Source organism: Pongo abelii, chromosome 5 (genome assembly GCF_028885655.2).
Source record: "Pongo abelii isolate AG06213 chromosome 5, NHGRI_mPonAbe1-v2.0_pri, whole genome shotgun sequence".
In the NCBI taxonomy this organism is placed as follows: domain Eukaryota; kingdom Metazoa; phylum Chordata; class Mammalia; order Primates; family Hominidae; genus Pongo; species Pongo abelii.
Window position 1 is genome coordinate 53,934,933 of NC_071990.2, and position 23,711 is coordinate 53,958,643.

A 23,711-nucleotide genomic window follows, 5' to 3' on the forward strand; every position below is an offset into this window, starting at 1 on the left:
AGAAAAAAAAAGTGGAGCTTTCGAGGCAATGAGAGAAGGATTATGTGTGTCAGGAAGCACAAGCTTGAAAGACAGCAGTGCTAGGTAAAGTGAGGGAGGCCAGATAATATAAAAGGCATTTTAGACTATGAAGTTTGGATTACATCCTTAGAGTATTGGGCTGGGGCAAGGTAGAGGAAGTGGTGGTTACTAAAGAACTTTAAACAAAAAAGGACAAACATTAATGTTTTTTTAAAAAAATGATAGCTATGGTTGTAGGGTAGAATGAAGAATAGAAAGTAGAAGATCAGTCAAGAAACCCTTAACACCTACTCATAGATGGTGGTCGGTTAGCAAAGGTGTTAAAAACAGGAGGAAGAAACATAGAACTTTTTTAAATGGAGGAAATTGGATGTATTAAATATATGTTTGCATCCACACAAGTTTGACTTATAATAGAGAAAACATGAAAGGAATTCAAATGTCTATCAATAGGTGAATTTAAACAAATTATGATATTTCCATGCAATGGAATACTACTCAGTCACAAAAGGAATGAACTAATAATATACAAAACATAGATGAATCTGAAAATAATTATGGTAAGTGAAAGAAGAATGAAAAGAAGAGTTTATACTGTAAGATTCTATTTATATAAAATTCTAGAAAATACACACCAAGCTATCCTGATGGAAAGCATATCAGTGGCTGCCTGGGGGTAGGAGTTTGGGGAGTAGGCAGGGGTGGGCCAGAGGGATTACAAAGGAGCATTAAGAAACTTTCGGGGGTGATGGAGATGTTTATTATCTTGATTATGGTGGTAGTTTTGAATGTATACTTGTGTCAAAGCTTATCAAATAATGTACTATAATTATGTACAGTTTATTTCAGTTATACATGAATAAAGCTGTTTTACTATTAAAATGTAATTTTGAGGTAGTTTAATAGCATTTAGTGAAGAGAACAAGGGATAGGAAGACAAAAAAGATTATTATAAGGTTTCTGGAATGAGTTAATTTCTGTGGAGATATTTAAAGCCCTGGCAATGGATGAGACCACCAAGAGTAGGAATGGAAGAAGGTCTAGGACTGAGTGTGGAGGAAAGCTGACATTTACAGGCTGTGTGGAGAAGGAGCAGAGGTCTTACTTCATTGTGGGGTGTGCCATTGTTGATTTATCTCTTATTGAGAGAGATCATGTTTATTTCTAATATTTTCCATTTCTAAGCTGCAATGAATAACCTTATACATTTTGGAAGTGTGTGTACATGTAATCTGTAAGATAAATTTTTAGATGTAGAATTTTCTGTATCAGAGGGTATGAGTATTTGTGATTTTGGTAAATAATGCTAAATTCCTCTTCATAGAAGTTGTACCTATTACATTCCCATCAGCAATATGAAAATGCCTCTTTCCCCACAACCTCATCAGCACAGAAGATTATCAAATTTTTGATCTTTCCTAATTTCACAAGTGAAAATTGGTAGCTCAGGATTATTTTAATTTGCATTCTTTAGCTATGAGTGAGATTAAACATGTTTTATTGGTTAAGAGTCATTGGGAGGATTGTTGTACATTAAAAAAAATTGAGTTATTGATTTTTTTAACACGTTATGCATGCTTTCTTTATATAAGGAAAAGTAGCCCTTTGCTTCCAATGTATCTTGCATATATATTTTCCCAGTTTGCTGTTTGTCTTTGAAATTTGTTTATGGTAGCTTCAGCCTTGTAGAAATGGTTGATTTTCGTATTGTGAAATTTATCAATCTTTTCGTTTATGGTTCTTGAGTTTTGTGTCATAGTTAGAGAGCCTTTTCCAGCTCTAAAATAATTCTCTCGAGATTTCTTAGAACTGATCTATAGTTTCATTATTTACTCTGAAATCTTTGATTCAATTGTATATTTTCCTGGTGCAAGTGGGAGGTGTTAAGACAATTTTAGTTTTATTTTTAGATGGCTACCTGGTTTCCCAAAATCATTTATAAAATAACTCTGTCTTCTCACCATTGACTGGAAGATTTCACCTTTATCTTTATTAAGTAAAATAGAAGGTTTTATAAATGAGGGTTTTAGAATATATTTGAATGCTGACACTTAATCCCCGTGCAACACTGTTGGACGTTGGGGCCTTTGGGGGTATTTAGGTCATGAAGGCTCCACCTTCATGAATGGATTAATGTTGTTATAAAAGCCCTTTATGAAGGAGTTTGGTCCTCTGTCCCTTCTGTCTTCTGCCATGTGAGGACACAGTGTTTCTCTTCTTTGGATGACACAGTGTTCAAAATGCCATTGTGGAAGCCAAGAGCAGCCCTCACCAGATGTTGGTGCCTTGATCTTGGACTTCTCAGCCTTCAGAATGGTAAGAAATAGATTTCTGTTCTTTGTAAGTTCTGTTCTTTATAGGTCTGTGCTATTATACTAGCACAAAATGGACTAACACAATGAACATGTATGCAGATATGTTTAAATTTCATGGTGGAAAGAAAGATGACTTGTATTTTCCTATTGTAGTAGAGGGTATTGATGGATACAAGGCAGCTAAGTCCATTTCTGCTATAACAAAAGCACCATAGATTGATGGCGTAAACAACCAATATTTGTTGCTCACAGTTCAGAAGGCTGGAAGTCCAAGATCAAGCTGTCAGCAGATTTGGTGTCTGGTGAGAGCCTGCTTCCCTGTTCATAGACAGCTGTCTGCTTCCTGTGTCTTCACCTGGCAGAAGGGGTAAGGGAACTCATGGGGGCCTCTTTCATAAGGGCATGAATCTCATTCATGAGGGCTCCACACTTATGACCTAATCACCCCCTAAAGACCCCATCTCTTAATTCTATCACCCTGGGGGTCAGGATCCCAGCATTCAAATTTAAGTTGGGGGACACAAACATTTAGATCATGGCATAAACCAACCATTCTAATTACATTATTTTCTCTAGAAATGATCAGCTGCCTCTGTGTGGGCAAAGAAAAGGCCTATCTACCTTGGAAACAAAGCTTTGGAAAACTCATGGCTGGTCTAAAGAAACAGACAATGGAGGCCAGGTGCTGTGGCTCATGCCTATGCTCCCAGCACTTTGGGGAGCCGAGGTGGGAGGATCTCTTGAGCCCAGGAGTTCAAGACCAGCTTGGGTAACATAGTGAGACCCCATCTCTACCAAAAAAAAAATTAATAAATTAGCCAGGCATGGTGGCTTATGCCTGTGGTCACAGCTACTCAGGAGGCTGAGGTGGGAGGACTGCTTGAGCCTGGGAGGTCGAGGATACTGTGAACCATGATCGCACCATTGCACTCCACCCTGGTCAACAGAGCAAAGCCCCATTTAAAAAAAAAGAAAAGAAAAAGAAAAAATGAAATACACAATTGGACAGTAAAAGAGCCTCTAAAGGGGAAGCAAAGAAGAGGTTAATAGGGCATTGATGACTAAGAACCCATTTTGCAATATTCTCTGGAGCTGGCCTTGCATTTAGAATGAATGTGAACCTGAAACTCTTCAGGGTTCAGGGCAGGAGATGGCATATGATCTATTTGCCTACACTTTGCTTCAGCTGACAGCAGCCGGCAAGTCATGATCCCCATTTTCTCCCATGATTTGGTGTTTCAGCTGCCAGATGACAGTGCTATTGGGCTGCTCCTAACTATGATCACTCCTTAGCCTGTCCTCGGTAGCTCTTGCTTCCAGATTTTATTAACCCACACATCCCAGCTGGGTTTCTGGAAACCCCCACCCACCCACCTGTGAACTGCTGACGTTGCTGATGACTGTGGGCAGTGAAAGCAGCAAGTGGGAAACAGTCTTATGAAAGAGAGAAGAATGTGAGTCAGCTGGATAGATCGTATTATGTGAAAGAAAGAAGATGCATTGGGAAAGTAGGATAAGCCTCATTCTTTTAATAAATACTCATCAAAAGCTGATTACAGAATAGTACTGGATTATAAGATTGAAGTTCCTCCTAAGCCTTTCCCATAAAGATAGGAAGCATGATTTCATCTTTCATTTCATCTTTGAAGATATTGGTTACTGGTCTTCATATGAGCTAAGTGCTCATTAAATGGTTGCTGAATGGATTAATAAAGGAGGAACTATTTTAGTGTCTTTGCTTGTGCCATTCTCTCCCTGGAACACTTTCCCTTTTCTAATATAACTCCAGAAATTCCACTTTTGTCTGAAGGCTCCCGTCTCCTCCATGAAGCCTTATGTGACTAATTTCTGCCTAAAGTTAGCTTTCCCCTTTCTAATGTCTATAGTACAGATAGTTGAATCTATATCAATAACACATTCTGTCTAATATTTTGCTTCCATATTCCTCTCTCCCACTGTGGATCTTTTTAATGCTGTGTAGATACAGAAATATACATTCTTACTCTCCAACAAGTGTGTGCATTTCCTAAATGCAGGGACGACATCTTTGACTTCTTTCCGAATGTCCATGGTTCCTGATAGCGTACTGGGCACAAAGTACTGCCCTTGAAGTACTTATTTATTTGACTTCCTATTATCTCTATCTAAAGCAAATATTGTTAGAAAAAAGCTGAGACTTATTGTTAACCCATACAGGACAGAGAATTGTAACGATCTTTCTTCCTAATCCTTAGCTTAATCCTCCTAATCCTGTAGCTTAAACCCTGAAAATGTTTGCATCCTTGATCTATAAGGAATGTTACAGCATGTGACTCTATTAAGTGTGGAAAATGGAAAGGCAAATTAAAATATTTTTATTTGGCAGCATCGTGAAACTGTTGAGGTCTATAGACACAATCTTCATATGAATGCTAAACGTAATACTTACTATCAGTAGATGTTCAAGTCCAATGTTACTGAGCTGTGACTGTAGCAATTCACTAATCTTCCTTTGAACATACACTATTTACTTTTTAAAGTCTAAGTTAAAAAATCAATTTTTTTCTCTCTAGTGAATTTTATGATGCTTTTGTTTTATATTATTCAACCTAAAACTTCTGAGATTTTTAAAAGGCTAACAGCAGGTTGTGAATATTCAAATAGACAAAATTACAAAGTACACATTCATTACTGACTCAGCTCAGCTTCCTGAGATAATCAGAAGTTAAATTTCATCAGCTCTCTCTACCCGAAGACTATGGCACTACCACAAAGATAAATTCTTTTTTTTTTGAGATGGAGTCTCGCTGTGTCTCCCAGGCTGGAGTGCAGTGGCGTGATCTCAGCTCACTGCAAGCTCCGCCTCCTGGGTTCACGCCATTCTCCTGCCATCAGCCTCCCCAGTAACTGGGACTATAGGTGTCTGCCACCACGCCCAGTTAATTTTTTGTATTTTTAGTAGAGATGGTGTTTCACCTTGTTAGCCAGGATGGTCTCGATCTCCCGACCTTGTGATCCACCCGCCTCCGCCTCCCAAAGTGCTGGGATTACAGGCGTGAGCCACTGTGCCTGGCCCCACAAAGATAAATTCTTTGAATCAGAGAGAATGAATACTAATATTGGAGTTGAGATGGGTAAAAGGGCAACAGAAGGATTATGGGGTGCATAGAATTGGAGGCTTTGACAATCTAGATACTTTCTCTCCCAAGCCCAAGTATGTATTATTTTGTATTGTTATTACCCTTTAGTCATAGACTGGAGACTTATGCCAGGATTTAGTGACTCTTCAAGTCTCATTATCAATCTGCATTTAAGATTTAACAGCAAAGTGTGAGATTGAAAGATTACTTGTTCAGACACAAAATAACTTGATCTTCTTGTGGAAACTCAGCTTTAAATAAACAAATAAATAAAATAACAATAGATTTCAACAGTAAAGTCTTTGTTTGGCTGGGCGCAGTGGCTCACACCTGTAATGCCAGCACTTTGGGAGGCCGAGGTGGGCAGATAACCTGAGGTCAGGAGTTCGAGACCAGCCTGGCCAAGATAGTGAAACCCTTTCTCTACTAAAAATACAAAAATTAGCCAGATGTGGTGGTGCACACCTGTAATCCCAGCTACTCAGGAGGCTGAGGCAGGAGAATCGCTTGAGCCCAGGAGGTGGAGGTTGCAGTGAGCCGAGATTGTACCACTGCAGTACAGCCTGGGCCACAGAGTGAGACTCCATCTAAAAAAAAAAAAGGCTGAGAAAATGGTGAACATGTAAGTCTTAATACATTGTTTTTATATAATGATTACAACAATAAATCTATTCTGTACAGGTAGATATAAGGATATAACTAGACTTTTTCTTACAGTAGCATGTACATCATGAGGGGGGATGTGATAGGAGTCAAAGTGCTCTAAGATTGGGATGATTATATGTCCCCATTTGCCCAGGAGAGTTCATGCTTGTGCCTGTTTTCCCAGTGTAATAGTTAATACTACCTCCTTATCTCAACAGCATCCTAGCTTAGATGATAAATTACTTGGCTACTTTACACATATAGGACTTAGTGACCTGGTGAACTTGGGGAACAAGCAACAGAGCAGAGGCAAAGATAAAGTTAAGATCTCATTCCTGGTTGTCTCATCGTGTGGTAGGGCCACTGACATAAACACTGGGTGAGCTTGTGAATACTTGTCTCAGATCTGGAACTTCTAGTAGGATGTTTCCTAAGACCGAGAAGATGGTTGGTTCCACCCGTTCCAATTATTTGGGTTATTAATTGTTCTGAGGCATTTCAGTTAGTTAAATCTAACCTGTCATCCCTCAGTTCTTCTTTGAGTATATAAGAAAACCTAAGAGGCTCCCAAGTTGACTGTACAGCTGAGAGTTTTCCACTGAGAAGTCCAAAAAGGCCCTGTTGTTATCAACCTCACGTTTACCGTGATAGGGTCTATAATTCCAAGTTAATTGGGTGAGGAAGGGGCTCAGGTTTCTATTTGCATTAAGCTACAGAGAATAGGAGGAATAGTTTCCTATTTAAAAAATAAATTTTTTAAAGTGTGACTATTCCATAAACCAACAAACAGAAAGAAATTTAGAATGTGCTTACTGAATTAGTCAGTTCAGTAATAATTATGGTGGTGATCCTGGAGAAGGGTGTGGAAGAGACAGCTTGGGGAAGAGAACAGTGCTAGGACAAGAACCGGAAGGCCTGGATTCTGGCTTTGATTGTGCCCCTTCTGGCAATGGGATCTTGAATAAGTCATTTATCTTCTTTAAATTGCAGTTTCTTCTGTAAAATGAATTAAGAGAAAAATTAAGAATATTTGTAAGCACTAGCCATGTGCCAGGCACTACTCTAAGCACTTTATGAATCTCCAAAACAAACCAATGTATTATTGGCATTATTTCCATTCTAAAGATGAGGAAATTGAAGCAGGGAGAGATGAGTTAACCTTCCTAAGACCACGCCCCTTCTCAGTGGCACCTCTGAGATTTGAAACTGGGCACTATGCTTTAACTCTCCTGACTACCATCGGGTATGCCCGTTCACCATTTTACATTCTGCTATACGTATGTCTTGGGAAAATGACCCATGTGGGTGTTCTTGCTCTCTGGCTTCCAGTTGGGTTCCAACAGTGACAAGAGATTGGAGAGTGGGAGGAGAGATTGGTTTCTTTCTCTTCCCAGTTTCCTCCCTAAGAGGCCACCACAGATTGGCTGATTCTTTTATCAAACGTGGTGTCTCTTGTCGAGTGCCCTCTCCACACAGTTAACCTATACCAGTTCTAAAAACTGCTTTTTTTTTCCCCTCCATTCTCTTTTAGGCTAGGAATGGTAACAGCTCTTTGATCTTGCCAGCCTGGGATACTGCACCACCCTTTGCTGTCAGAATCCTTTCTGATTACACATTGCAACTTTAGAGTTGCACATGATGTACTCTACCAGAAGGAAGCTGATTTTGTGGTCACAATACTATCTGTCTGGAGTAGTGGGGGCTCTCCTTAGCAAGGACTCCCCTAGTTGGGCCTCTTAGAATGGGGAAAGTTGACAGTTTCAGGACTGAGATATTTGAGAAAATCAGGAGGGTGCTGAACAGCTTTGTTTCTTAACTTCCTGGCCAGAATTTGTAGATTTTCAGTACCTCCCAACGTTTCCAGATGTATTTAGCTCCTATACACTAACCTTCTTTCATTACTGAATGTGTCATGGAGTTAACACATGTTCTTGCTTCTGCCTGAAATCTTCTTCTTCTTTTTGCATAGAAAACTCAGATATCAGCATGAATGTTACTTGCTTAGGGAAGCCTTCCCTGGAACAAACCCCTCATTCCTGCCAGGATGGATGAGTATCCTCATATATGCTCTAACAGCTTTCTGAGCCTTTCCTTCACAACACTTAACATAGTTTATAATTATGCATTTGGTGGTTATTGGATCCATATCTCCCCTCTCCCTAGAAAGGAAGTTCCAAAAGGTCTGAGGTTGGTTTTGACTTTGCTCGACATTAAATTTCCAGGACTGAGCACAGTTACTGACTCCAGTGGTCACTGAAAAATGCTTTTCATGTATCCATGGACAGATGTATGACTAAGCATCATGTAAACTGGTGACGATGGTAGACTGGGAAGAATAAAAGGAGAGCGCTATCTAGTGGCACCAGGTGCAACAAGCAAAATGGGGCCAAGTTTTTGCCTGAGGCCTTACAAAAGTGTTGAAATGCTTGTGGAGAAAATTTTCTTTTTCTCAGGAGGGCAGTAGAATATCCTTAGAAGTGACTAGACTTATGTCAGTAATGACATGAGGAAGAATATATCACAAAGTTAACAGGAAGATTGACTCCAATCACAAGAAGTGAGGGCTGCAGAGGCCACGAAGGGATGGAAAACTTTTTCTTAGTATTATCACTACTGGGCAATGGGCAGAGCCTGGAGACAGAGAAGAGAACAGGCCGTATGGAGCATGCATCAACAACCCTGAGCTTCAGAGCACTTAGTACTGCAAGAAGAATGTGTAAGAAACTCCGGAACCCAGTTCCAGGGAGAGTGAGGGAACACCAGTGATTTCATTAGTATTAGGCTTGAAATAATGATTATTTTCTTTATTCCATATTTCACATTGTTATCCACATACCCCTTCTGACTACATACCTCACCAGGTGTAGGAAATGTGTGTTAGAAGATGATGTCTTTTGCCTTAACCATTGGTTTTAATGATCATTTCATCCTCTCTTCTCTACCCATCTCTCTTCTCTGAAGTGGCCTTTCAGAGTCAATTGTGGCTTATTCCATAATTATCTTTTTCAGACTACTTCTGTACATTGGTACCACATCTGTAATGAACCATCGACTCATCTATTTCCCAATTCATTTGAATCTAGAATTTGGCAAGCCTTTCTTTTTTAGTGTGTTTTTTAATTTGACTCTGCATTTTTCTATTTAGGTTGCACACTTGAAAAAAAGCTTTACCCCTTCTTTGAAAAGTTGGCTGATGTCTCTTTTTTTTTTTTTTTTTTGAGACAGGGTCTCACTCTGTTGCTCAGGCTGGAGTGCAGTGGCGCGACCTCGGCTCACTGCAACCTCCACCTCCTGGGCTCAAGTGGTCTTCCCACTTAGCCTTCTGGGTAGCTGGGACTACAGGCACGTGCCACCAGGCCTGGCTAATTTTTTATATTTTCTAGAGACAGGATTTCGCCATATTGTCCAGGCTGGTCTCAAACTCCTGAGCTCAAGAGATCCGTCCGCCTCAGCCTCTTGAAGTACTGGGATTGCAGGTGTGTGCCACCGTGCCCAGCCACAGACGTCTTAATGAAAATGAACGATTACAGTAATATACTAGGGCAAGGGCAATTTGTTCATTATTGACAAGCGAATCACTAAATTATGTAAATTACTGGATTAGACAGGCAGAATTACTTTTCTTTCAGAGAATAATCAAATGTTACTTTAAAATGTTCATTTGTTTAAGTTTTTGGCTTTAGATCCAGAAAAATCCAAATATTTGAATTTACATCTATTAAAAATCAAATTCAACCTTGAGACCGAAGTCCATCATTCATAGTCCACAGTAGAATATATGAAACCACGAAGATTTTTAATTTCCCTTAATAAACCTGTTTATTGAGCATTTCCATTTCCCCTCCTTCCCCCTATTTTTGTTTTAAAACATCCTTTCATGAAAGAACAATATTTAAATAAACCTTAGAGGAACAGATAGAGCTATTTAACAAGTGAGGTAATTATATATTATCATTCCCACATGATGGGGGTTTATAAAGGATTTAAAAGTTTGTTTCTGCATTTGTTTTCAAGGACTTGCCCAAGCACAGAAACTCCACATATATCAGCGACTAGGGAAAATTGATTCTAATAGATTTTTCTTTCAAGAACAGGAATCTTTCTATTTCATATTGCACATGAATATTAAGTAAATTACCTGCTGGAAACAGAAAAAAAAAGCTTTACTCAAATATAAGTTGCTGATTTAAATAAACTGTTGTACCTTAAATAGAAAAAAGCTCTACATATAAATAATAAAGTAGCATTTCTAAGTGTAGTTACTAGGTTTATTACTGAATTCTGCAGGGAACTGAATGACCTAACCCCAAATACCATCCTTTTATGACCAATTTGTGTGGACAGTTATAAATAGTGCAGTGAACTCTGCCTACAGGGCTGTAAGCCAAAAATTTTTGAGTGAATAAAGGGACTGCTGTTCTTTGTGAATAAGCAATTATTAAATGTTGTTTCTGAAACTGGAAGCTGAGCAAAGCAGTTTGTCAGTAGACAGTCTAATATAAAAGAAATTAATTTGATAAAAGTTCACTCAAAAATGGCTTATGTACTTTGTACACTATGTATGGATCTATTCACACATGTAAAAATTACTTCCATGTAGACATAGCATTGATATATTTATTTATTAAAATTTCTTCATTAGAATAAATTATATAGTGTCAAAACTTTGGCAACATTTTAGTGTAAGAACTGTTTGTGCTCTTAAAAAACTATTCTGTTTATAACTATAATACATATTGACTGGAGAACGTGCAACAATAAATGCATACTGACTAAAAGAAGAATGAAAACTATTCAAACTCTTACCATCTAGAAGCAATCAAGTGTACCTTATCTCCAAAATTAGGACTCGCAGCTCTTTCCTAGTTAGTGAAGATAGGTGTACATCACCATTTTAAATTGCTGCTGTTGGCATAATTGATTTTTAAAACCAACTTTCAAAACCAACTTGTATAAGCCCAGATTTTAACTGGGACATGCAATTCTAGGGCAGCAAGAGTGGAGGAAAAGATACAGGAAATAATGACAGAGAAGGAGCAACACCATGCAATGTGTTTTGCTTCCTGATGACACTCTCAGAGGCAAAGTCTGTTCCTTAGCAGGGGCACTTCCTGGATCAGGCACTATGTGCTCAGAAAGGCCATGTGGAGAAATCCTATCTTGGAACAGTCTTTTAAAGGAAAGAAGGGGAAGGTATTTATCTGCTGCTTCCTTTTGACTTCTTTCTTCCACTGGTCAAATTTTGTCTCATGAGGAAGTTTACTCCCTCACATCACTCAGCATATTTGGGAGTCACTTGCCAAACCACATCCCATGTCCTGAAATGAGATTCTCTATCTAAATTTGGAAGTGACAGGAAGGACCAGAGACTGTAAATGTGTAGCCGATGGCCCCAGGAGGTAGATTTTTATAGGTCTACACCTAGTAGGTCAGTCATAGCAAGTGCTTAGGTAAAACAAAGTGAACCAGGGTCAATGAGACAGCTAAGAAAACCTGTGGAGGCAAATAAGATACGTACTGAAGAAATAATTTAGGTTATTTTTCACAATAACTAAGGCTGCAGTGAAAATCTTTTTGCATATATCTTGTATACTTTTATGTATATGGTCTTAGAATAAATTTCCAGGAGATATATTACTGAGTCAAAAGTTACAATTACTGTAACTGTGATACACTTGAAAAGTTGCCCTCTAGAAAGGTTAGACAAATTTTATTCCATCCGTCACAAGAATACTCGTTTCCTCATGAACTTGCCAACGCTGTAATTTGTGTCAGTCAGTGTTTGTGAGATTATGCTGCAGTAACTAATGACCTGGCAAATGGCAGTGGCTAACAACCAACATTTTCTTCCTTTTCACATATGTTAGCTGCAGATTGACTTAAGCTCTTCTCCACGTGCCATTGATCTCAGGGCTCAGACTAAAGGAGCAGCCCCATCTCAGTCTGATACCAAAGGAATCAGAGGGATAATGAAACTCCAGAATGACTCTTAAAAAGTCTCTGCTCAGAAATGACACATATCACACTTGCTTACATTTCACTGGTCAGAGCAAGTCATATTGCAAAGGTTGACTTCAGTGAAGCAGAGAGTTATAATCCTTGAAAAGGAAGGGGCAGTGAATAACTGGGAAAAAATATAATCTACCACATTATCTTTGCCAATGAAATGTGGGAATGGAATAATATAATTATTTTAAATGTACATTTCTTTGATTACTAGTTAGGTTGAAACCTTTTTTGTATGCTTATTGGCAATTCATTTTTCTTCTTTTGGAAATTGTTCTTGCCTTTTGCCCATTTTCTGACTGAATGCTTTCTTATTAATTTGTAAGACTTTTTGCATATGAAAGATGTATATATTTCCTTCATTCAATTTAAATAATGATGTTTTTCCAAAGACAAATTTTTAAATGCATGTGGTCAAATACGTTTTTTTTTAAATGGTTTTCTATTTCATTTCTTGCCTTAGTGTAGTAGAATGTTACATTAATGTTTCCCAATGAATCATGCCTCTAAGCATCCATGCCCTTTTGTGGTCCCCTCCCACTGCAACTTGGCCATGAAGATTTCTTTGGCCAAAGAGAAATTAGCAAAGCATGATGCAAGGAAAAAGCTTGATAAGCACTTGCACATTGAAACTTACACACTGAAACTTACACCTTGAAACATCTCCTCTTGGAACGCACTATCACCGAGCCTTGAGCCAACATCCAAAGAGGTCCAGACATGTTGAGACTCCATGCTATGAGAGAAAGAGGGGCATATCTGACTAGGTCGCAGCTTTTCCAGCCCTCCTCGTGGAGGCACCAGACATATGAATGAAACCATTGAGATTTCCACACCTGAGTTGAGTGACCACCAGCAACACCAACAAAGTGCTTCCCACTAGAGGCCAGTCCAGTTGCACAATCGTGGTTACAAATATGGTGGTTGTTTTGAGCCATGAAGTTTTTGCTTAATCAATAACTGAAACGCTTAGTGTAGTCCTCCTTTTCTCAAGAATTTAAAATGTTCACCTGTAGTTACTTTGCTGGTTTTATAGTTGTTTTGGGTAAACATTCAGCTTTGTCCATTTGAAATAAATTCTTGGGTAAGGAGTGGAGTGAGAATTTAATGGCAGTTACTGTTATTACTTCCATTTCTCAAATGAAGAAACTAAGGCTTAGGCTTAGGCTTAGTGAAGTTAAGTGACTTGTCTAAAACTAGACAATAAGAAGCAGATCAAGATTCTTACAGTCTGACCCCAGAGCTCGAGCTCTTACCCCTACACTGTGGACCTGGAGCCCAGGCAAGAGCAAGGGGTCTGCCCTGCCCTTCATCAGTGGCTGCACATCACTTCACAAACAAGCATCTTCACGCTTGCTCTGTGTCTTTTATAAAATGTGGGAATTAGAAAGATTGCTTTTAAATATTTTTACCCTGATTTATTTTTATCCTAAAAATAGGATCTATTTTTACCCTACTTTCAAAAACAGACTATACTTCTATTGGAATTTAGTGTATATGGTAGAGACACTGCCAGATTAGAAGGAGCCTGATTTAGCATTTGGGTTCAAGGTGAAGACTTGGTTTGGGATGATTCAGTGAACAAGAGGAAAGAAGGAACTACTCCCAGTGATTTCTCCAGGTTTTTGTGTCAAAGGAGCATCTAGGATATGGAATTCTGTCCTTTCAGTGATGTTGTTGGTGGAGGAGGAACGTTTGATGGGGAAAGTTAGCTTTAAGCATATGTGCCATCTCCAGCAAGTGTTGGTATTCATACCGTACACTCCTGACTCCCATCAGGTGGCTTGTGGTGACAGGCTGCAAGCTACATGATTCCCAGTGTGGTCAGAGGTGTCAGGGAGCCTCCTTCCAATAGTCGGTTCTTGAGATCATTGGTATTGAAATCCAGCTTGAGGTCAAGAAAGAAGGTATGTTGCAGGCTCAATTAGTCCCTAAAACATAATCATGGAAATACAGATCCTGAGGGGGTTGCTTCTTAATGAAAGATAGCTAGAGAGGCTGGATTAAGACACAAATTGAGGCTGGGCATGGTGGCTTATGCCTGTAATCCCAGCACTTTGGGAGGCCGAGCGGGCAGATCACCTGAGGTTGGGAGTTCAAGACCAGCCTGACCAACATGGAGAAACCCCGTCTCTACTAAAAACACAAAATTAGCCAGGCGTGGTGGCGCATGCCTGTAATCCCAGATATTTGAGAGTCTGAGCAGGAGAATCACTTGAAGCTGGGAGGCGGAGTTTGCAGTGAGCCGAGATTGCGCCATTGCACTCCAGCCTGGGCAAAAAGAGTGAAACTCCATCTAAAAAAAAAAAAAAAAAAAAAAAAGACACAGATTGAACATACATGAGTCTCCCCTTGGGTCCATTCTATGAAGTCACAGGGGAAAGTGTATCTATATCTATATCTACAATGTCTATAGATATCTCCATCAAATGCCAGAAACCAAAAGAACACCGTGAACAGACCCACAGTTCTGAAGAATTATCAAATGTGTAAACCAGAGGGAAATGCTTTCAATTCAGGTGGTTAATTAAGCACAAACATTTATCTACTCTTCCTACTGAGACTCCCATTAAAATGATGATAAACAAATTTTTTAAAAAGTATAAGCCCACAACAAGGCAGGGCACACCCAGAAAGCAAATATTTAATAATAAAGATGAGTCAAGGAAATTAACACTAACATAAATACAAAAGGCTGTTGATCTACTCAGCAGACTACATAGAACTTCCAGATTCAAAAGTCTGAGTTGACAGGTGGGGTGGAAATCAATGGGACTGATTGAAGATTCAGATGCAGATTACGTGGCTCCACATACCTACCCTTTCTCCTTCATCAACCTCAACAGCAACTGGGTATTCATTCCTTGGTCAAAAGTTGACTGAAAGGATTTTTCCTTAAGTAATAGAACAAATCAACAGGGATAAACTGGGGCAGCTAGTGTGGACTTGATATTCCTGATAAAGTTCTTCTCATTCTGGCATTCAGGGTACCCCAGGCTCTCATCCACTCACTTTAAAGTGAAGCCAATGGGAATAGGCTGTTTCACTCCCCTCCACTCTGCAGGTGAAAGAATCTTGTAATAGGACAGTCACCCACATCCCAGAAGAGGAGGTGGAACCCAGATACTATAACAACTGTACAAAAATCTCAGGTGAGAACAATTGTCCTTCACTACCCCAAATATCATTCTTTAGATGATAGAAAATGAGAGTCGGCTGTCAATATATAGATTCAGGGAAGCAAAATACTGTTAAATATAGTGAAAAGAACATAAAGAAATCACATATATTATGTAAGAACAAACGGAATTATCTAGCAGAGCTTCCAAGCATTAGCAAAATGAAAGAAAATATAAGGAAATTTTGCAAGACTGATACAGACACACACTTACATCTATATGTGTATACATTACTATAGTTTGGATGTTTTTCCCCTCCAAATCTCATGTTGAAATTAGATCCCCAATGTTGGAGGTGGGACCTAATGGTAGGTGTTTGGGTCATGGGGGTGGACTCCTCATGAACAGGTTAATGCTTTCTCTGGCAGCAGGGAATGATTGAGTTCTTACAATATTGGTTCCCACAAGAGATGGTTGTTAAAGAGAGCATGGCACCTCTCCCCATCTCTCTTTGCTTCTTCTCTTGCCATGTGATCTCTGCAAACATTGGCTCCCCTTTGCTTTCCGCCATGAATGGATGCAGCCTGAGATCCTCACCAGATGCAGATGCCAGAGCCATGCTTCTTGTATAGCCTACAGAACTATGAGTCAAATAAACTTCTTTTCTTTATAAATTACCCAGCCTCAAGTATTCCTCTATAGCAACACAAAACAGACATACATATACATACATACATATATACACACACATACATATATACAAATATAGGAATACATCCATACAAATATATATGGTGAAAGGGAATATAGAAGGCAAAGGACAAAACCCAACTTAGGAAAAATGACTCAGAACATTCCCTACAATTACTTACCATGATATTGCAGGGTTAGAGGAACAAATCTAGAAACAGATCAATGTATTAATGGAAATTTCATCTGTGAGAAAAATCAGTGGGGTTTGGATTCAGTAAACGGTATAGTGGCAAGTAGCTATCCATGGAGAAAAATAGAAAGTTATATCCTTGATTCATGCAATATACAAAAGTTCATATGGCTTGAAGAGCTAAACATAAAAAATGGTAAGAAGTCAAAGAAAACAGTAGAAGCATATTGTTTCTGCCAAGACAGCATTAATAATCAGCAACTGACATTCAGGATAGGATTTTGCCACAAGAAACAAGCATACCAAGGGGCAGGAATCAGAGACAGATGATAGCATTTTACCTTAGAGAACTCCCAGCCAGACAGAAGGAGAACCACGGAAAATTCACCCTTTCCGGTCCCGGGGGACTGTGGGAAGAAGAACTGGGCAACATAGTAGGAGAGTAAATCATTGGACACATGTCCTAAGGGAGGAAGTCATGTCAGATCAGTTGAGGAGAATAAGGGCAGAAGAGCTCTTGCTTTACTTCCTACATGGGTTGTGGAGGACATGGCTCTGCCCGGGTTGTGTGCTAACATGGTGCCAGCAACGTTAGGAGAGGGACAGATTGGGTAGAGGTCATTGTATTTCTGAATTCCTGTGCTTCTCCAAGTGGATACACCAAGTTAAGAGCCATTGGAGCCTTCTATAAAGTGGGTGGGTTGGCCCTGCACCAAACACTTAAGTGTTGGTCACCTAGGCCACAGGGCCATATATATTTGTATGGATGTATTCCTATATTTGTGTATATATATGTGTTTATGTGTGTATGTGTGTATATATATATATGTATGTCTTTGTGTTGTTATAAGGGAATACTTGAGGTTGGGTAATTTATAAAGAAAATTTATAAAGAGGGCAAGAGGAAATATGTGGCAGATGCTCAGTGGAGTCTGCAATTCAGCAAAGACCAGAGGAAGCCAAGGGAGTGGGGAGGCTGCTATGGTTCTTACCAAGCTGAGAAGAAATAGACTTTGGTGACACCAGCTGCAGAATGCCAGTGGTAGATGCTTACTGAATACATGTGGCTTGGATGGAGCCAGCGGTCACCCAATGAGCACCAGGACAGCTGTTTTACAGATGGCGCTAGTGAGGACCTGGAGCACTGTGCACATTCCTGAGCACTCCTTCACTCTGTCTTCTGAGCTCACATTAGCTCACCTCTTTCATCTACCAAATCTGATCTTGGGAGAAGTAGTGGTGAAAGTGAAGATAGTGGTGGTGGGGTGCATACAAGATTGACTAAACGACTATCCCTAAAAATTTGCATTACCTAAAGGGCTTGTTTAAATTGTTAAATCAGGCTAAGGGGTAAATTGACTTGACATTTAGTTAGTCTTCTCTTCTCTTCATGAGGTAGGCCTCATGAAGATGATGGACAAGGGACAAAATGAAGAAACTACATTCTCTCTGGACATCAAAGTGTACAACACATTTACATCAGCAACAGGCTATGGGAAAAACTTTCCAAAAATATATAACACAGAACTAATGTCCTTAATAAGAAGACAGAAATGTAGAAAAACAGACAAAGGATTAGAATAGGCAATTCAAATGAGATAATTAAAATGGCTCATAACTATATGAAAAAATACTCAATGTCTTTTAAGGAACTGTAAAGTAAAACAAAAATAAGATTCTTTTTTTCTCAGTATATTGGCAAACAAGAAAAAAGCTGATAATCCCCTAGCTTGTTTTTTAACATAAACATTTGCCAAGTCTTGTGATACTCTGGTTGACCAGATTCCTCCTGATTGAAACTCCACATGAATTCTCTTATTTAGGGGTATCAGCACAATCTAACAGGAAGTCCTTTGGAAGAGATCTCCAGAGGCACAGAATCTAGTGGCAGCTCTGAAACAGATTTCTTCAGCGACCTTGGGTGTAGACTTTCAGTGCCTTATTCATCTAAAACTTAAGGAGGACAAGACCTACTTTTTCCATGTCTCATTGAAATGTGATCAAGATTAATGGCCTAACATAGAAAATGTTTCCAGCACCTTGAAAGACCAGGCACATTATTCAATGCCTGCCTCTATAATCTGGCAAAAATCAGTCTAATTCACTTGTCAGGAAAAATGCTCACTTAAAACCATATAATTTTAGAACTGGATATTTAGAAAATGATTGAACCCAGTGTTTTTCAAAATGTCCTTCAGACTGATAGTGTTATCTGAGACTTAGGGAATAGGTTGACTCTTAGAGAGTATAGATTTAGAAGGTATATACAACATGAACTCGATGTACACAGCTACTGCACTTGTCTCACAGGTGTACATACCCTCCTCCACCCTAAGGCTACACTATAATTATTAGATTTGTGTAATCTGGCATTAAAATATGACAAAGATGCTTTCTTGCTCCAATTTTTAGCCTTTTACAGCGCATCACATCTTATTTTTCTAAAGTAAACTAAATGCAAATTTCTCTGTGTTTTTGCTGCCTGCCTTACAGCATTTGAGGGAGGATCCTTCATACATTTGTAATAGACCAAAAAAAAAAAAAATCCAGATTGTGAGTCTTGTGGGTTTTTTCTGTTTAAAATTTAAACCATGTACAATTTTTTTTTTTTCCTGAGACAGGGTCTTGCTCTGTCACCCAGCCAGAGTACAGTGATGTAATCACAGCTCACTGCAGCCTTAAACTCTGAGCTCAGGCAATCCTCAGCCCAGCCTTCTGAGCTGCTGGGACTACAGGTGCACACCACCATGCCCAGATGATTTTTAAATTTTTTTTAAACTTTTTGTAGAGGCAGGGTCTTATGATGTTGCCCAGTCTGGCATCAAACCCCTGAGCTCAAGCAATCCTCCCACCTCAGCCTCCCAAAACGCATGTACAACTTTTTGGTCCAAATTGCGTTGGATAAGTCAAATTAATATACACTTTGCTAACTAATATGAATATATTCCTGTAAGCATAGTTATGTTGAAATACATGTGTTAAGATGAAAAAAAACCTCAGAGATCAACTATATCCATCCTGGAGGGCAGAGTTTCTGCCCTGCCCCTCCTAATAATATAATACTAAACATAAAAACATCTTCTATATAATGGGTGCTTACTATATGGCAAGTGTTATACTTTCTTTAGCTTATTTCACCCTCATGATTCTAATTCCACTTTATAGATGAGACAGCCGAGGCTTGGAGAAGTTTAGTAATTTACCTACGGTCTCACAGATGCTAGAGTCTACAAGCTGAATTACCATATATTAGTAGTTCCTTGTTACTTCCTTCTGGAAACAGAACAGCTATACTTTTTTTTCTATTTTAAATATTGAGCTTTTGCTTCTGACACCTTTGCATGTCTCCCACATAGCCTTTAGGTAATTTATTAAAATGCAGTTCCAACAGCGTTAATTCTCAGCTTGAAACTCTTGAACAGCTTTTCATCACCTAGAACAACAATAAGAATGGTGGTTCTCAAAGTGTGGTCCCTGGACCAGCAGTAGCAGCATCACCTGGCAATTGATAGAAATGCAAATTCCCAGGCCACACAGCCTCACTGAATCTGAAACAGGGTGGGGCTCAGCAGTCTAGGTGTGTACAATTTCTTGGGGGTGATTCTGATGTAGCACATTCAAGCTGGATCTTTAGATGACAGTGAGACCGCATGGTCTGCTCCTGCTGACCCTTGTAGCCTGTTCTTGCTGCTCACTGCTTCACTCCCAAACCTCATGTGTATCCCCTACACATACTACAGCTGCTTCCTGTCCAAAGCCAGTGTTACCTGGTGGTTAAGCACAAGGATTCTACAGCTGGTCTGCCTGGCCTTGAGTGCCACCTACAGCATTTCCTAGCAGTGGTGACCTGAGTCAAGTTACCTAACTTCTCTGAGCCTTGGTTTTTCCATATACAGAATGAGGATGAGGATAATAACAGTATCTACTTCATTTGTTGTTACAAGAGTTAAATGAATCACTATATGTGCAGCACTTAGAATAGCATCTGGCAGGCCAGGTGCAGTGGCTAACACCTGTAATCCCAGCACTTTGGGAAGCCAAGACGGGTGGATCACTGAAGGTCAGGAGTTCGAGACCAGCCTGGCCAACATGGTAAAACCCCATCTCTACTAAAAATACAAAAATTAGCTGGGTGTGGTGGTGGGCGCTTGTAATCCCAGCTACTCGGGAGGCTGAGACAGGAGAATTGCTTGAACCTGGGAGGTGGAGGTTGCAGTGAGCCGAGGTCATGCCACTGCACCCCAGCCTGGGTGGCAGAGTGAGACTCTGTCTCAAAAAAAAAAAAAACAAAAAAAGCATCTGACATGCAGTAGGCTCTCTAGAAATACATCATTGCATTTGCTTGTTATATTAGTTTCCTGTGACTGCCATAAATTATCACAAACTTGGTGGCTTATAAACAGCAGATGTTTACCTTTCACAGTTCTGGAAGCCAGAAGTTCAATGTCATTTTCACTTGGCTGAAATCAATGTATCAGCAGAGCTACCCTCCCTCCAGAGGCTTCTGGTGGCAGCCAACATTCCTTGGCTTGTGGTTGCATCATGCCAATCTCTGCCTCCATTTTCACATCACCTTCTCCTCCATGTATCTAATTTCCCTGTGCTTCTCTCTTTAAGGACACTTGTGATTAGATTTAAGGCTCACCTGCATAGACCAAAATAATCTCATCTCAAGATCCTTAACTTAATCGTGCCTCTTATACAAAGATGTTTTTCCTTATGTTACAACATTTGCAGGTTCCATGGATTAAGACTTGGTATCTCTGGGGTGTGGGTGTGGTGGCTTATGCCTATAATCACAGCACTTTAGGAAGCCAAGGAAGGAGGATCACTTGAGCCCAAGAGTTCAAGACCAGCCTGGGTAACATAGTGAGACCCTGTCTCTATAAAAATAAATTTTTTTAAAGACTTGATATATTTGGGAAGCCATTATTCAGCCTTCTACACTTGTAATAACCTGTATTCCTGTAGTTCCCTTTTCTGTATGTTTCCTCCTCTTCTTCCTCTTTAGAACTCACTGCAGGGTTTGCCTTCTCCAGGAAGCCTTCCCTGACTTCCCCAGAGCCAGATTTAGTCTAGCTCCTCTGTGGAGCTGTGGAGCCACACACACACACACACACACACACACACACATATATATACACACACACACAAACACACACACATATATTTTTAAGAGCACATTTAGGTTTACAGAAAAACTGCATAGATAGTACAGAGAGTTCCATATACTTCCTCTTCCCACCACCTCCCTCTGCTTAATTTCTCCTATTAACATCTTGCAGTAGTGTGGTATATTAATTACAACTAGTTTATCAAAGAATTACAACCAATTAACCACTAGTGGTTCATACTATTAGCCAAAAGTCCATGGTTTACATTAGGGTTCATTCTTTCTATTGTATAGTTCTATGGGTTTTGACATATTCATGATGTCCTATATCCACCATTATCATACAGTTTCACTGTCCTAAAAATGTCCTGCATTCTGCCTATTCATCCATCTCCCCAACCCCCTGAACTCTTGGCAGGCACTGATGTTTTTATTGTCTCCACAGTTTTATCTTTTCCAGAATGTTATATAGTTCAAATTATACAGTATGGAGCCTTTCAGATTGGCTTCTTTCACTTAGCAATATGCATTTAACTTTCCTTCTTGTCTTTTCATGGCTTGATAGCTTGTTTCCTTTTAGGGCTGAATAATATTCTATTGTCTGGATGTACCACAGTTTATCCATTCACTGAAGAATATCTTGGTTGCCTTCAAGTTTTACAAATGAAGCTGCTATAAACATCCATGTGCAAATTTTTGTGTGAACATAGTTTTAAAATCCTTTAGGTAAATACCAAGGAGTGAGATTGCTGAATCATAAGGTCAGATGATGTTTAGCTTTGTAAGAAACTGCAAAAATACCTTCCAAAGTGCATGTATCATTTTGCATTCCACCAGCAATGAATGAAAGTACCTGTTTCTCCACATCCTTGCCAGCATTTGGTGTTGTCAGCGTTTTGGACTTTAGCCATTCTATAGGCATGCTGTGGTAACTCATTTTATTCTAATTTGCAATTCCCTAGTGACATATGATGTGGAGCAATTTTCATGTGCTTATTTGTCATCTGTATATCTTTTTCGGTGGTATCTGTTCAGATCTTTGGCCCACTTTTTAATTGGGTTGTTTTCTTATTGTTGAGTTTTAATTGTTCTTTGTATATTTTGAAAACAAGTCCTTCATCAGAGATATGTTTTTGCAAATATTTTCTCCCAGTCTGTGGCTTGTCTTTTCGTTCTCTTAACAGTGACTTCTGCAAAGCAGTCTTTAATTTTAATGAAGTCTAGCTTATCAATTTTTTCTTCTATAGATCATGCTTTTAGTGCTATATCTAAAAAGTCATTGCTAAACCAAAGGTCTCCTAGATTTATTTAGGTAAGTATGTAAATATTTATTTAGATAAAAATAAATTTATCTAGATTTATTGCCTATGTGATCTTTGAGAAGTTTTATAGTTTTATGTTTTACATTTAAGTCTATGGTGCATTTTGAATTATGGCACTATCTTTTTATTATATTTATCATATCTTACTTGTATTAGTAATTGTGGCACTATCTTTTTATTATATTTATTATATCTTACTTGTACTAGTAATCCATAATCTCAAGGAAAACTCACAGACAGATACAGTAAAGCTTTACTTTACTGTACCTGTCTTTACTGTACCTGTCTATGAGCTTTCCTGGAGATTATGGGTTATATCTTACTTGTACTAGTAATCTCATTACTAAGTAGGCCTCAAAAAATTAGTGAGTAATATCATCTCACTCTGCAACTCAACCATTCATAAAAGCATCATGGAGGCTGGAGGCTTACCAGCCTAAAGAAAAGATGCAGAACTTTTTGGTTTAAACCTTTGCTTGCATGCTGTCATAAACATGGAACAGCTATTTCCTCTAACGACTTGCGCAGTGCTTCATGAAGGTCTCTGAGTGTCAACAATGCTGTCCCCTTAAAAGACTAAGAATAGATGAGGCTTTTATTTTCATTGGAACTGGATTTACTTCCAGTGGCATCCTGGCAAGGGATCAGGGTGGTGGTGGAGAGTCAAAAGTTTGAGGATTATATGGCCACTCTCCCATCAATTCAATTCAATATGACTCACAGTTTCCTGGGTAAAATATTCTTTTTTTTCTATTTATATGCTTATTGATTTAGAAATAAAAGCAAGCTCTGTAAGTAAGGAAAGAATATAGAATACTTTTTCTATTTCCAAAGCAAAGAAATATGTCTTAACTTTTCTTTTTCCATGGAGAGATACACACAAAAATAAAATGTTCAGATCTATTTTTTGTACAGTGATCCAATGGTATAGTTTTTCTGTGATCGTCGCAATTTCAAATAAATGTAGTTTAACTTACATCTTTCAAAATTTTGTTTATATAAATAAATTCACAAATCAGGAAAATTCTTTGTTGGTCTGTATTGGAAAGTGTCCCTGGGACATTCTCCTTTTGGGGCTGGAGGCCACTAAGCAAATGTCAGTTTGGTTACAGACTCTTCTCTAAAGTGGTAGTGCCTAGGCCTTCAATGTAAGTTGGACACTACAACT

At 39.0% G+C, this 23,711-nt stretch overlaps 1 long non-coding RNA gene across 1 annotated transcript in view; it reads left to right on the top strand.

Moving 5' to 3' along the window:
• The first annotated feature begins 2,191 nt into the window (after positions 1 to 2,191).
• LOC129059961 (uncharacterized) overlaps positions 2,192 to 23,711 on the top strand; it is a 75,524-nt gene continuing 54,004 nt past the window's right edge. Inside the window, exon 1 of the long non-coding RNA XR_008526218.2 lies at positions 2,192 to 2,337. This is a non-coding gene — a long non-coding RNA (uncharacterized LOC129059961). The remainder of the gene's footprint in view (positions 2,338 to 23,711) is intronic.